Below are 15,361 nucleotides of genomic sequence, written 5' to 3' on the forward strand. Positions count from 1 at the left end.
CTTGTACATGACGGAAACGGTGCCTAAAGATAGAAAGGAACTTATTTTGAACCCTTTCGATGCGGTCACTATTGGACTTGCAAGTTCCATTCCAAACAACAGAACCGTATCCGAGAAGAGGTAAGCACAGAGCCGAATACAACTTTAAGAAAGGAAGAGGACTTTTAAACTCTCTAGAATACCTGCAGACAGCACCCAGACATCGAAGAGAGCGTCCGGTAATTTGTGTAACGTGGGAAAATAATAATAATAGTAATAATAATAATATAATAATAATAATAATCAATCAATCAATCAATCAATAATGTTTATTTACGTGCCCTGGAACAGCCAGAGGCCTGAGTGCTGGCGCACGGATAGTTACATGAAAACAAAATACAAGAAACATATTGCAAGAAACAAACAAGCGACAAGACACACACATATTGAAGTAGCGAAAATTACAAAAATAAAGCACAGGCGGAGCCTGGGTACAGGTAAAAAAGGAAAAATAAGATGCCTTTGTGGCTCAGCTTATTGTAATGAATACACAACAAGCAGAGAACAAAGTTTGACAGTAAGACGACAAAAACAATGACAAGAGTATAGAGACAAATGATAAGACAAGCATGATATGTAAACAGTTTCAAAAACAGGCAACTGTATTGGTTAAACATAACCGCAGAGAAACCAAATTTCAGCAACAAAAAAAAAGAAAAACGAACGACAGAGATATCATAGATGTTTAACATACTGTGTTCAACAGCGCAGTACGGTAAATTGTAAAGGAGCTTTGAAAGATGTCAAGGCGTTCAGAGAAGCGGTTGCAGCAATTCTGTATTCTGCGCACTGGAGAATGATTGGAGTTGCGCGCAGCGGTCAAGAAAGGGCGATGCCACCTGGTGGGCCTCTGTGGAACACTAAACTCTAAACAGTTAAGCAGGTCCGCGCAAGAAAGGTCACCATGAACAATTTTGTGAAGAAATGTAAGGTCTGCACGCATACGTCTGCAGGTCAACGACAAGATGGAAGTAACTATGGGTAAGTCAGAATCAGTATGAAAAGTGTGATTGTTATGACGGTGCTTAAATATGGATAAAAAATTCTTCTGCGCACGTTCTATTATTCACTACTAGATTTGGAGATGCCGTTCCAGGCAACAGAAGCACATTCTAACTTGGGGATACATATTGCATTGTATAGCATTAGAAATGGATCTGGAGTAGAGAATTCCTTTGTAATCCGACACACATTTCCAAGACTTCGGAGCGCTGGCCGGGTGATGTGCCTAATATGAGAAGAAAAAGAGAGGGTACTGTCGAAAAGAACTCCGAGGTCCCTAATCTCCTCAACCCTTTCCAAAGGAGCTCCCTCTATACTGTAGGAAAACAGCAGACGATGGGTTTTCCGGCTGTACGTGACAACCTTTGTTTTAGCTGGATTTAAAATTAGACAGTTTTTGCTGCACCAGACCGATAATTCCGACACATCCCTCTGCAAGGCACATCAGTCCTGAAAACTGCTAATGTGCCTAAATATTTTTACATCATCAGCATAGAGAAGAAAAAAAGATTTTGTTAACACTGTTTACACATCATTGATAAAGAAAGAAAACAATAGTGGACCCAGCACAGAACCCTGAGGTACACCACTCGTTGCAGTGTAAACACTAGACCTTTTGAAGTTTACATCTACGTAAAAGGACCGGTCAAGGAGATAGTTGGACAACAAGGCAACAAGGCTTGCATCAACACCGGACATAGTAAGCTTGTAATTAATAATTTATGGTACACTACATCAAACGCCTTACTGAGGTCAAAATAGATAACATCCAACTGGCCGTTTTCACAAACTGCAGCCGAAGCCTGAGTCATGAAACTTGCAAGATTTGTAACTGTCGATCGACCCGAGAAAAGGCCGTGCTGATTTGGTATGAGAACGTTCTTGACGCAGGCAGCAAGAACGTTGTGCAGAGCAGACTCACAGAGTTTTGAGGCGACACAAAGGAGTGAGATTGGGCGATAGTTGGTAACGGCTGACTTATCGCCAGACCTAAATATTGGAAAAATTCGAGCAATCTTCCATGCACGAGGAAATTTGCCGAAAAGTAAACAGTTATTATAAATGGAAGTTAAGACAGGCACAAAAATGTTGCCATATGCCTTCATGAGGGCTGCTGGAATTCCGTCTGCACCACAGGAAAATCACGGTTTCATCCGTTTAAGGCTATCATTGACACGTTTTTCATCGAACAGAAGTACTAAAATTAGACATATTATTAAACGATAGGCGTTCGTCGTGACCATATGGCAGTTGAAAGACAGAATGAAAGTACTGAGCAAAGCTCGTGGTGACATCCTCAACCTGTTCCCCATCGGAATTAAGCAGGCTAATGTGTTCTTTAGACGCCTTAGAACGGCCGCGTACAGACCTCCAGAAGTCAGCCGGTTTCTGAGACGCAGAAGCCTCTAACGACTCTATATAGAGCTGGTGGTCACGCCGGTAGAGGCTTTTACAAAGTGAGCGATACCGACTAAACTCCGCTTTTCACTTGTCAAGCCCAGAACGCTTGGCCTTTTTGTGGGCGCTGTCCTATAGTTGATTGATTGTGGGGTTTAACGCGCCGACGCAGCGCAGGCGATGAGGCACGCCGTAGTGGAGGGCTCCGGATTAATTTTGACCACCTGGGGATCTTTAACGTGCGCCGAAATCTCGTACACACGGGCGTTTTTGCTTTTCGCCTCCATCAGAAAAGCGGCCGCCGCGGCCGGGAATCGAACCCGTGACCTCGTGCTCAGCAGCGCAACGCCGTAGCCACTGAGCCACCGCGGCGGGTCTGTCCTATAGTTTAAGCGAACTTCGAAGTTCTTTAGAGAACCAGTGGGGATATTTAGAATGAACAGGCTTATAACAAGGGATGTACTTTTCCATGCCACTCCTGACAATTTCGGTAAAACGTCGAACCTGTTCGTCAACATCATTGACATCAAAAACACTAGACCATTCAGCAGATGAATAAAGGTGATAGAGCCCAACATAATCTCCACGCTTGAAATCATATCTCGGGACTGCACAATCGTCAACACCACCATAGCAATGCTGGGCAGCGACAGAGACAGAGACAATAAGAGGGACAAGAGAGACAATAATAATAATCAATCAATCAATCAATCAATCAATCAATCATGTTTATTTACGTGCCCAGGAACAGCCAGAGGCCTGAGTGCTGGCGCACGGATAGTTATATGAAAATAAAATACAAGAAACATATTGCAAGAAAGAAACAAGCGACAAGACACACACATATTGAAACAGCGAAAATTACAAAAATAAAGCAGAGGCGGAGCCTGGGTACAGGTAAAAAAGAAAAAAGAAGATGCCTTTGTGGCTCAGCTTATTGTAATGTATACACAACAAGCAGAGAACAAAGTTTGACAGAAAGACAACAAAAACAATGACAAGAGTATAGAGACAAATGATAAGACAAGCATGATAAGTAAACAGTTTCAAAAACAGGCAACTATATTGGTTGAACAGAGCCGCAGAGAAACCAAATTTCACCAATAAAAAAAAGAAAAACGAACGACAGAGATATCATAGAAATAATAATAATAATAATCAATCAATCAATCAATCAATCAATCAATCAATCAATCAATCAATCAATCACTCAATCATTCAATCATTTATTTGCGTGACCAGGAACAGCCGGGGTCGGCCTTTGTGCTGGCGCACGGAAACAGAAACAAACGAAACATAATGTACACATCTTCCAAAACAAAATAAAATAGAAAATACAAAAAAACGAAAGGATAGCTTATGTTGAAGTTACGCAACGAAAGTCATTTAAGTGCATGAACTCAAGGATAAAAGACAAATGCAGAATAAGAAAAGTTGGCAGTTACGCCAGTACAAACTCACAGACATTTTCGCGAAACATAGTAGGGCAATCATTAAATATATCAAGGTAATCCGAGTACCGATTGTACGTGTATCGCAGTCGGCACACAGGGCACAAGTCACGCAGACAATTGGGGTTGCAAAAGGTAGCATGTTTCCTGGTCCACTTTTGCGGCACATAAAGACGAACATGCTGTAGCAGCTCACCACAAGACACTATGCCGTGCATAATTTTAAAGAGGAAGAGAATATCAGCCTTGTTCCGCCTGGAAGTTAAGCATGATAGCGTCAATGAAGAGGGCGATCCAGGGTTATAATTACTACTATCACCAAAGCGATGCTTGAAGTTAGATATGAACTTATGTTGGACCCTTTCTACAAGCTTACGGTTTGTTTTGCTCGTGCTGTTCCAGACAACAGATGCATATTCAAGCTGAGGACGACATATAGTTGTGTAGACCTTGAGAAGAGAAATCGGCTCCTTGAACTCCTTGGACACGCAACAGACAACACCAAGCGATCGAAGAGCTCTACGAGTAATTACCTGAATATGTGGAGAGAAGCTCAGTTTACTGTCGAAAGTGACGTCTAGGTCATTAACCTCTACCACACGTGGCAGTAATAATAATATTCAATCAATCAATCAATCAATCAATCAGTCAATGTTTACTAGAGTGCCAGGAACAGCCGAGGCCTTGGTTCTGGCGCACTGAGGAAGACAAAATGCGGCACTAATATACAGGAGCAACTCCCAATATAAACAGTCAACGAGAAGAACGAGCAAAGAAAAAAAAAGAGCAGTAAAACCCTAGGGATAATAAAAAGGTATTCCAGCCACAATTAGACGATTAAGAAACTCTAATGGTGGATCAATGACAAAAGTATATGGAACAATGGTCCCAGCAGTTGGGTGAAGCAAGCAGACATAAAAACATATTCGCAGATATAGGCGAAAACACAAAGCTTCAATTAAACATGAATGTATGAAACAAAATACAGGAACTGATTTATGAAATTACAGCAACAGAAGATGGAAAGTACCAGGCACGTCACAATAAATCAGGTGCGATGGAAGGCAAGTAGCATACCGTAATATATGACAAGTCAATGAAGCAGTTACAGCCACAAAGTCACGAATATATTGGACTTACAAACCAGAAACACGAACTACGAAGACATTGCATTCATAAAAACTATATAAAAACTAAAAAAAATGCCGAAAAGAAGAGTAATTATTGTATCACAGCTAACAAACCAGTCAAAAACTCCCGAAGGGGACGTTGAAATATATCAAGTTTCCCAGAGTGACAGTTATAGAGACGATGCACTCTTTGGAGGGTGGAATGGGTGTTGAGTGCTGTAGCATTATGGAAAGGGGGGGTAAACCTTGTTGTTTTTGGCGAAACTCGAAGGCTGACTTGTGCAACTAGTTCCTGGCATGTGATAATACCATGAAGCAGTTTATATAGAAAAAGAAGATCAAGGCGGGTTCGCCGACAACTCAAAGAGACAGGCAATGGGAATCTGGATACTGCTAAGGCAGTCTCGGGAGGCCCAGAGGAAAAACGATGCCTGTATATTGCTAGAAATTTGGTCTGAACACGCTCTATACGTTTGCTGTTAGAATGACAGGTTCCCTTCCACACGACAGAGGCATATTCTAGTTGAGGAATACAAAGTGTTTTGAATTTTGCCGATGACTGCGTGCTGTACTCTCCAATCTATAAACCCAATGACAGAGCTAAACTTCAACATGATCTAGATATAATTGTAGCTTGGTGTGATAAATCTCTTATGCCATTAAACCTCACTAAGTGCAAAATGATGTCATTCTCCCGTAAAATGATCCCAGCACAGTACACCTATAGCATAAAGTGTCTTCCCATTAGCCCTACGCTATCTTACAAATATCTCGGAGTGCATCTATCATCGTCGCTTTCATGGTCCAACCATATTCAAATCATCTGTTCGGAGGCCTCACGCACACTCGGATACCTGCGCCGGAACTTACAATTAGCCTCACTAGATATTAAAAAGCTAGCTTATGAAACTTATGTCCGACCAAAATTAGAATATGCATGCTCAATCTGGCACCCCTCACAAACTTATCTTACTAATGATATAGAACGGATTCAAAACCGCGCTGCCCGTTTTATTTGCTCCCAATACTCTAACGATAGTAGCGTTACTGCACTAAAAAAATCATTGAACCTGCCGTCACTTGAATCTCGTCGCATCATTTCTCGGTTGTGTCTTCTGCATGCTTTCTATTATCATCCTAAACCGCGACACGTCCTGCTTCAACCATCACACAGAACTTCATCCCGCATAAACCACAGTCATCCTATCGCACCCATATATGGACACACATCTGCAATGATTACCTCCTTCTTTCCCAATGGGATTACAATCTGGAATAAACTACCCGATAATTTAGTAACATGCATTAACCGCCAAGCCTTCCGCAATAAACTAAAAATTCACTTGTCACAATCTAACTAAATTTTTTATTCTCCTGTCAGTTTTTACAATAATTTTGAAGTACTGTTTCAAATGTTTCATATTTCTCTGAATGTTTACCCCTGTAACTTTACGTTTACCTTGCACTTTGTAATGTTTACTGTATACTTTGCATTTTGTATCCTTTGTATTATTATTGTTGTCTGAATGTTAACCCTTGGTACCCTTTGAGTTTTTTTTTGCGTTGTTTCCTATACTTTGTACGCCGCCCCCCCTTATGTAATGCCTTCGGGTCTTTAAGGTGGAATAAATGAAATGAAATGAAATAGTTTCAGGAATGAATTAGGAGACCCAAAGTCCCGTGAAAATCTGCATACAGCCCCAAGAGAGCGAAGAGCCCGCCGAGTAAGTTGATCGACATTGGGCGAGAAAGTTAAGGCGCTGTCAAAGAGCACTCCAAGGTCTCTGATACCATCAACTCTAGACAGGGGGCCGCCGTCAATGGTGTAAGAAAAGTAAAGGATGTTTGTTTTTCGGCTATAAGAGATGACCTTTGTTTTCTTTGGATTAAGAGTTAATCTATTCTCTGAACACCATTTAGAGAACAAGGACACATCTTTGTTTAGGGAAACACAGTCCTCAGCAGACTTAATACGTTTGAATATTTTGATGTCGTCAGCATAGATTAGGAACGAAGACTTCTTGATTGCAGCTGACACATCGTTTATAAAAATAGAAAACAACAGAGGCCCCAACACAAAGCCTTGGGGCACACCACTTGTTGTCCTGTACATAGCGGACTTCTTGCCGTTAACACTCACATAACAAAACCGATTGTGTAGATAACTCCACAACAATGCCACGAGTGGTGCATCAACGCCAGACAGTAAAAGCTTATTAAGTAACAACGAGTGGCAGACAACATCGAATGCCTTGCTCAGGTCACAGTATACAACGTCCAACTGGCCCCTCTCTGAAACTGCTGCGGAGGACTGCTCCATGAAGCAGGTGAGGTTTGTTGTCGATTTTCCCGATATAAAACCATGCTGGTTAGGTATAAGGACGTTTTGTACAGAACTTGATAAGACTTTGTGAAGCGCTGTCTCAAACAGCTTGGAGCAGGCACAAAGGAGAGGAACAGCCCTATAATATGTTGCGTCAGACGTCGGGCCTGTCTTTAAAAGTGGACGCACTCGAGATATTTTCCACGTGCGCGGGAAGATGTTTGTTTTTAGACAATTATTGAATATAGAAGGTAGAACAGGTACAAAAATACTGCCATAGGTTTTAACAATGGCCAGAGGGATTCCGTCAGACCACAGGACAAAGATGGTTTCATGCGCTTTAGGCTCTCAAGAACCAGCTTTTCGTCTAATAGTATAAGGCTTGGGCCTTGTATATGGGTTAACAAAAGGTACACTACCGTCTCATCGCGCTGGCCATAAGTAGCGCTAAATTGCTGCGCAAAATAGTTGGCGACGTCATGAACCTCTTCCCCAGAGGAATTAACCAGGCTGATGCGATCACAAGAGTTGTTTTGACGAGACCGGATATACTTCCAAAATTTTGCAGGCTGGGCATTCATGCTGAATCTAGATAGGAGCGGTGGTCACGCTCATATAGACTTTTACATATTTTTCGGTTAGAGCGAAATTCCTCCTTCCATTTAGCAAGTCCAGTGCTCTTTGACTTTCTGTGGGCGCGGTCCTTTAATTTAAGCGCGGTACGAAGTTCTGCGGAGAACCAATAGGGGTACTTTGAGCGGCTGGGCTTGAACTTGGGGATAAACTTGTCCATACTTTGACAACCTCAGTGAACCGCTCGACCTGCGCATCACAATCAGGAAGATCTTGAATTGCAGACCAATCAAATGTACAAAAGAAGTCATACAAGCCAATGTAGTCCCCACGAGCATAGGAGTAGCAAGATAATTCATTATTCTTCGACGAGACAGTACGGCGTTGAAAAGAGATTGGAGTAGAAACTAAAAACGGAGGATGAAACTTGTCGGGTTTAACAAGAGAAATACCAGACCTCGATACTCGTGCATTCTGAATGTTTGAAAAGCAGAGGTCTAAGATTTTGTCGGAGCTATTTTTGATGTTATTAAGTTGCATCATGGATGTAAAGGCTACGAAGTCTAATAGCATGCTGGATTTCTGTTGCACATAATAGTTGTAGTGTTGAAGAGTAAGGCTATCCCAATAATAATAATATTAATATTAAATATAATAATAATAATCAATCAATCAATCAATCAATCAATGTTTATTAGAGTGCCCAGGAACAGCCGAGGACTTGGTTCTGGCGCACTGAGGAAGACAAAATGCGGCAGTAATATACAGCAGAAACTCACAATATAAACAGTCAACAAGAAGAACGAGCGAAGAAAAAAAAAAAGCAGCAAAACCCTAAGGATAATAAAAAGGTATTCCAAACACAATTACACGATTAAGAAATTCTAATGGTGGATGAATGGCAAAAGTATATGGAACAATGGTCACAGCAGTTGGGTGAAGTAAGCAGACATAAAAACGTATTTGCGGATATAGGCGAAAACATAAAGCTTCAATTAAACATGAATGTATGAAACAAAATACAGGAACTGATTTATGAAAAACAGCAACAGAAGATGGAAAGTACCAGACACATCACAATAAATCGGGTGCGATGGAAAGCAAGTAGCATACCGTAATATATGACAAGTCGATGAAGCAGTTACAGCCACAAAGTCAGGAATATATTGGACTTACAAACGAGAAACAAGAACTATGAAGACATTTCATACATAAAAACCATATAAAAAACTAAAAAAAAGTGCCGAAAAGAAGAGTAAATATTGTATCACAGCTAACAACCCAGTCAAAAACTCCCGAAGGGGACGTTGGAATATATCAAGTTTCCCAGAGTGACAGTTATAGAGACGTTGCACTCTTTGGAGGGGGGAATGGGTGTTGAGTGCTGTAGCATTATGGAAAGGGGGGGTAAACCTTGTTGTTTTTTGCGAAACACGAAGGCTGACTTGTGCAAGTAGTTCCTGGCATGTGATAATACCATGAAGCAGTTTATATAGAAAAAGAAGATCTAGGCGGATTCGCCGACAACTCAGAGAGACAGGATAGGAATCTGGATACTGCTAAGGCAGTCTCGGGAGGCCCAGAGGAAAAACGATGCCTGTATATTGATAGAAATTTGGTCTGAACACGCTCTTCACGTTTGCTGTTAGAATAATAATAATAATAATAATAATAATAATAATAATAATAATAATAATAATAATAATAATAATAATAATAATAATAATCAATCAATCAATCATTTATTTAACGTGCCCAGGAACAACCGAGAGGTCTTGATGCTGGTGCACAAAAAAAGAAACAAAAAACTAAGAATAACACAATAGAACAAGATGACTGTTCAGAAGAAAACTATCAGAGATACAATGCGCACAGAAATATTAGGATGACAGGACAAAAGTAGATTAACACAGTATGAGAAATAGCTAATGATAATGACGAAAAGTCAGATAATATACATACATACATACATAGATACATACAACAATGCGCCAGATAAACTAAAACAGAAGGATAGAGCAAATTGCACTTGTGTTGTTATCTTATAACGGTAGAAACCTTGGAGGAAAACGATGACTGTGACCCATCGAAAACATCAATGTCAAGAAAATAAAAATTATAAAGACTTTGTATCCTGTTGAGGGTTGAGTGCTGAGAGAGGCGGGTAGTTACAAGAAACGGCCTGCTCTCTCTTGTTTGCTTCCTCGGAATCCGAAAATTAATACTATTGAGCAGTATAGGACAGGATATAGTACCGTGAACGAGCTTGAAAAGAAAGAAGAGATCGGCGCGATTTCGCCGGCAGCGAAGTGAAGGCAGTGACAATAGTTGAAAGGTGTTAGAACACGAGCCAGAGTCATTTTTTGCGAAGCGATGGCTGTAAACGCTTAGAAATTTTTTCTGGACACGCTCAACTACGTTACTTAAGGAATTAGAGATGCCATTCCAGATCACAGATGCATACTCAAGTTGAGGAAGACATATTGCGGTGTACAATTTGCGGAGTGGCATAGGAGAATTGAATTCTCTCGATATTCTACAAACACAGCCGAGAGAACGAAGACCCCGCATAGCAACACGCTTAGTATGAGCTGAAAAATGCAAGGTGCTATCAAAGAGAACGCCAAGATCATTGATCTCACAAACCCTACATAAAGACACAGAATTGACAGAGTATAAAAAAGATACGCTAGATGATTTGCGAGTGAAACTCATGACTTTTGTCTTTGAAATATTGAGAGAAAGGTTATTGTTTTTACACCATTCAGAAAAAGAACACAAATCAGACTGCAACAAGCGACAGTCGTTAAGTGAATGAATTTCCCTAAATATCTTTATATCATCTGCATACAAAAGGAAAGAAGAATTGCGAATGGCAGAAGAAACGTCGTTAACATACATTAAAAAGAGGAGTGGGCCTAATACCGAACCCTGAGGTACACCACTGGTCACTTTGTAAAAGGAGGACGTTTGGCCATTGACGGCAACATAACATGATCTGTCACGAAGGTAGCCATGCAATAGATTCACAACAGCGGTGTCAACATCAAAATGAGCAAGTTTAACCATAAGCATTGAGTGACTGACTAGATCGAACGCTTTGCTGAGGTCACAGTAAATGGTGTCGACCTGTCCTCTCTGGAATACAGGTGTAGATATTTGCGTCATGAAACTGGCAAGATTAGTGACGGTTGAGCGGCCAGGGACAAATCCATGTTGATTATTATTCAATGCGTTTTTCACATTAAAAGACAGTATGTGGTGAAGGGCCAGCTCAAAAATCTTTGACATGGCACAGAGAAGAGAACTCGGTCGATAATTCGAGACATCAGTTTTAGAGCCAGACTTAAATACTGGAAAAACACGAGCAATTTTCCACATGCTAGAAAATGTGGAAGTAATCAGTAAGTTATTAAATATGCTAGTCAGTACTGGGACCAATATACTGCTATAAGCTTTTAGTATGGCTGAGGGGATACCATCTGGACCACATGATAAGGATGGTTTCAAGCGCTTAATGCATTCGCTGATGAGATTTTCATCTAGCGACAGAGCATTGGGTGTGTTGATTTCCAAGTGTTGTTCGATAGTGGTGCTAGAGTCAGAGGCTTTATAAACGGAAGAGAACTGCGTGGCAAAACAGTCAGCGACGGCTTGTAGTTCTGTTCCATTGGAGTCCAGTAGTATTAAAGGCTCTTCATTTTTGTTAGACCGTTTCCGTACATACTTCCAGAACTCAGCCGGCCTGTCAGAGGCGCTTTTATCTAAGTGTGCAATATATGAACTGTGATCCCGTTCTTATAGGCGTTTACAAAGAGTTCGAAAGCATAGGAAATCTTCCTTGCGCTCGAGAGATGGAGTGCTTTAAAGCTTTCTGTGTGCGCGATCTTTATGCTTTAGAGCACTTATAAGTTCAGACGAGAACCAGGGGGGATATTTATGGAGTTTAGGAGTATATTGTGGAATATATTTGCGCATACTGCTTAAGATAAGTTCCGTAAGCTGATCTACTTGGTCATCAACATTGGTTTTTTCAGTTACCATAGACCAGTCAATGGAGGATAAGTCATGGTGTAAGCCAACGTAGTCACCTTTTTTGAAAGCAAATCTGGGCGATTTGTTGATGTTATTTTGAAAGCTCTGTTTTTCCCCTGACAGAGAGAGTGTTAGTTTAAGTGGTGGGTGAAATTTATCGGGACGAACAAGAAAAACGTCAGAGAGTGACACTTCAATAGGCTGATTGTTCGAAATACACAGATCTAATATGTTACCGCAAGGATTGGCAATAGAATTATGTTGTTGAAGGGAATAAAAGCAAAAAAATCTAATAGCAGGCCGCACTTATTATCTATGTATTGATGGTAATGAGAATATTTAGGTGTTCTCCAGTCGATACCAGGGTTATTAAAATCACCAATAACAACAATCCTGTGCTTCCTATGTGAATCTATGACACTTTCAATGGAAGAGATGATGTCATTAAAAGAGATTGGGGTAGTGCTAGGCGGCGCATAGAAGGACCCAATCAACAATTTTTCGCAGCGATCAAGGTTAATTTCGACCCATATTGATGCAGGAACAGTTTCAATGTCACTTTGGCGAACAGATCTCAGAGAAGTATCTACAGCCATAAGTACGCCACCACCTTTTTGTTTGGTTGCACTGAAGTCACGATCACTGCGGAAAGTGTTGTAACTTGGTGGAAAATAGTCTGCTGAGGGAATCTCATTGCACAGCCAAGTTTCGGTAATCACAATGACAGGAAACGAAGACGAAATAACATTAGCGAAAAATTCAGTTGGCTTAGTTCGTAGACCACGAGCGTTTTGGTAAAAGATGTCCAAATTACTCCCCTTCACTGTCAATTACAGACTCTGAAGGATGGAGCATATCATCATGTAGAATCCCGCGGAATGGCTTGAAAATGCAGCCACGCGGCCACATTGAGGGGTCGTTCAGACGCTTCATGTTTTCTTCGTCAACCATGACGTAGAATGAGGAGTACGACAAATATTTTGTTTTCAGCCGCCGGCAGGAAAGGGGACAAATATTTTGAGATTTGATGTGCTTCTTGAGGTCAGCAGTGGCAGTGTCAGGGCTCAACTTTGAAACAAATAGTGCCCTTTGACGCTGCGGCCGCTCAACCACCGACAATGCACACGTCTCCATGGCTCCAAGGAATGCAGGCCTGTTTCCCTTCTTTGTATTCTGTTCACCCTTTGTGGCAATTGTTGTCAAAGGGGGTCGGGCAGGATTGTCAACGCGTTGCTCCGAAGGGGATTGACGAGCTGGCGGCGTAGGGCAAACAGGGCGGGTCTCGGTGTCTCGAGGCGTGTCGGAGGGAGAGCGGTTGTCGGAGGTTGAGGAGATCACGGAAGCTTGAAAAGGAACAACCGTCGGGGACTTCGCAGCCGCGGGGGTCACACGGCGGGCCAGCTCCTCACGTAAAAAACGAACCTCGGAGCGGAGGGAGGCGACGATTCGAGCCTGCTGTTCAGCTCCGCGGGAATGGTCCTTTCGGAGGCGCTCATTTTCTTCGCGCATTTGCGACACTTCGTCGCTCAAAAAAGAAATTCCCTCCAGCGCGTCGAGGAGGAGACGGCGGAGACCGGCAATCTCACCACAAAGGTTACCCGGAGGGGAGAGAGAGGAACCGGTCGGGGGAGCGGTGGTTTGCGGAGAACACGTTTCTGTCGGGGATGCCTCCATCTCGTCGCTAGGCTTAGCGCCCGACTTGGTCGAATCGCACAAATTGCAGCAAAATGGGCGCGATCCAGCCCTCAAAAGTTCCAGTTGGTCGTCCGGCCAGGTGACACACTTTGCATGCACACGTTTTACACACCTTTCGCAGCGATAGAACTGTTGTTTTCCAAAAAAAGGGCACGAGCAGAGCAAGCATGCATCCCGGCTGGGGGCCATGCTGCGGGGAACTGTTGTTTTCCGAAAAAAGGGCACGAGCAGAGCAAGCATGCATCCCGGCTGGGCGCCATGCTGCGGGAACAGCCGAAGCCTTGGTGCTGGCGCACTGAAATAATATTAATAATAATAATAATCAATCAATCAATCAATCAACCTTTATTTTTGATGCCCAGGAACAACCCTAGGGTCTTGGTACTGGTACACCATATACAAGCATTCATAAAAACAAACTAAAATCAAGACAACACAACACAAAAAACCATATATATGAAAGCAACAAGAAGGTAAAAATAGTTACAGAGATCCCAGAATGCAAAACAGCCAAAAAAAAAGGAAGCCTAGTGTTAGAAGCCATGACACCCGGCCAGCAAAAATGATAGAGCACGTGAAAAATTGAAAATACACAAGCAAATACTCAATGATAATAATAATAATAATAATAATAATAATAATAATAATAATAATAATAATAATAATAATAATAACAATAATAATAATAATAATAATAATATTCAATCAATCAATCAATCAATCAACCTTTATTATAGTGCCCAGGAACAGCCGAAGCCTTGGTGCTGGCGCACTGAGAAAAAAAAAAGAAAAAATGCCGCATTGAAATACATCAGCGGCTGACAGTTATAAAACCAGGAAAAAATGTGGGTGAATGAAATACCACAGAGAAAAAATTAAAAGTGGCATCCAAACTACATTATACGAAGTTATTGTACATTGCACAAACACCGCGTACAATGACCATAGCAATCGGCTGAAGCATCAATTACACAAAAAAGTATGAAACAAAGTACAGGAAATGTTTGTAACTATTCACATAAACTGATAAGTTATAGAAACATATTTGTTTCTATAACATTTGGTTCGCCCGGGCCACTTAAACAGATGTATGAAGAGTTGACTAAACAAGTATAGCATAGTACATACAACGATTACACCTGCAGCAGTAACATATATGAACATATGAACAACATATGAACACTAACATATATGAACATATATGAACAACATATATGAACAAATAAGAACAGACTCTGTGAAAACAACATACACATGCGGAAAATAACTGAAGAACACGAGAACTGTCGAAATGAAGTTAGTGCGCCACGGCTAACAGCCCGGACAAAAACCACCCAAGGGGACGGCAAAAAAAAAAAAAGTTCCCCTGAGTGAAGGTTATATAGGCGTTGCAGTCTATCAAGAGGAGAACATCTGCTAAGTTGAGCAGCTGTGTGGAAAGGGTGGTTAAGCCTTGTTGCTTTTTTCGGAACACGAAACCCGATTGCTGCAAGCAGTTCCGGGCATGAAATTGTACCATGAAGCAGTTTATATAATAAAACAAGATCTGAATGGGTTAACTTAAAGAGACAGTTATCGGGACAGGCTCAGAGGGAAAACGATGCATAAATATGGATACAAATTTGGTTTGTACATGCTCTATACGTTGACAATTAGATGTGCAGGTTCCATTCCAAATGATAGAGGCATATTCAAGTTGAGGAATACAAAGTGCC

The sequence above is a fragment of the Haemaphysalis longicornis genome, unplaced genomic scaffold (genome assembly GCF_048455015.1).
Source record: "Haemaphysalis longicornis isolate Haplotype H1 unplaced genomic scaffold, Haemaphysalis longicornis Haplotype H1 scaffold_11, whole genome shotgun sequence".
NCBI classification, from domain to species: domain Eukaryota; kingdom Metazoa; phylum Arthropoda; class Arachnida; order Ixodida; family Ixodidae; genus Haemaphysalis; species Haemaphysalis longicornis.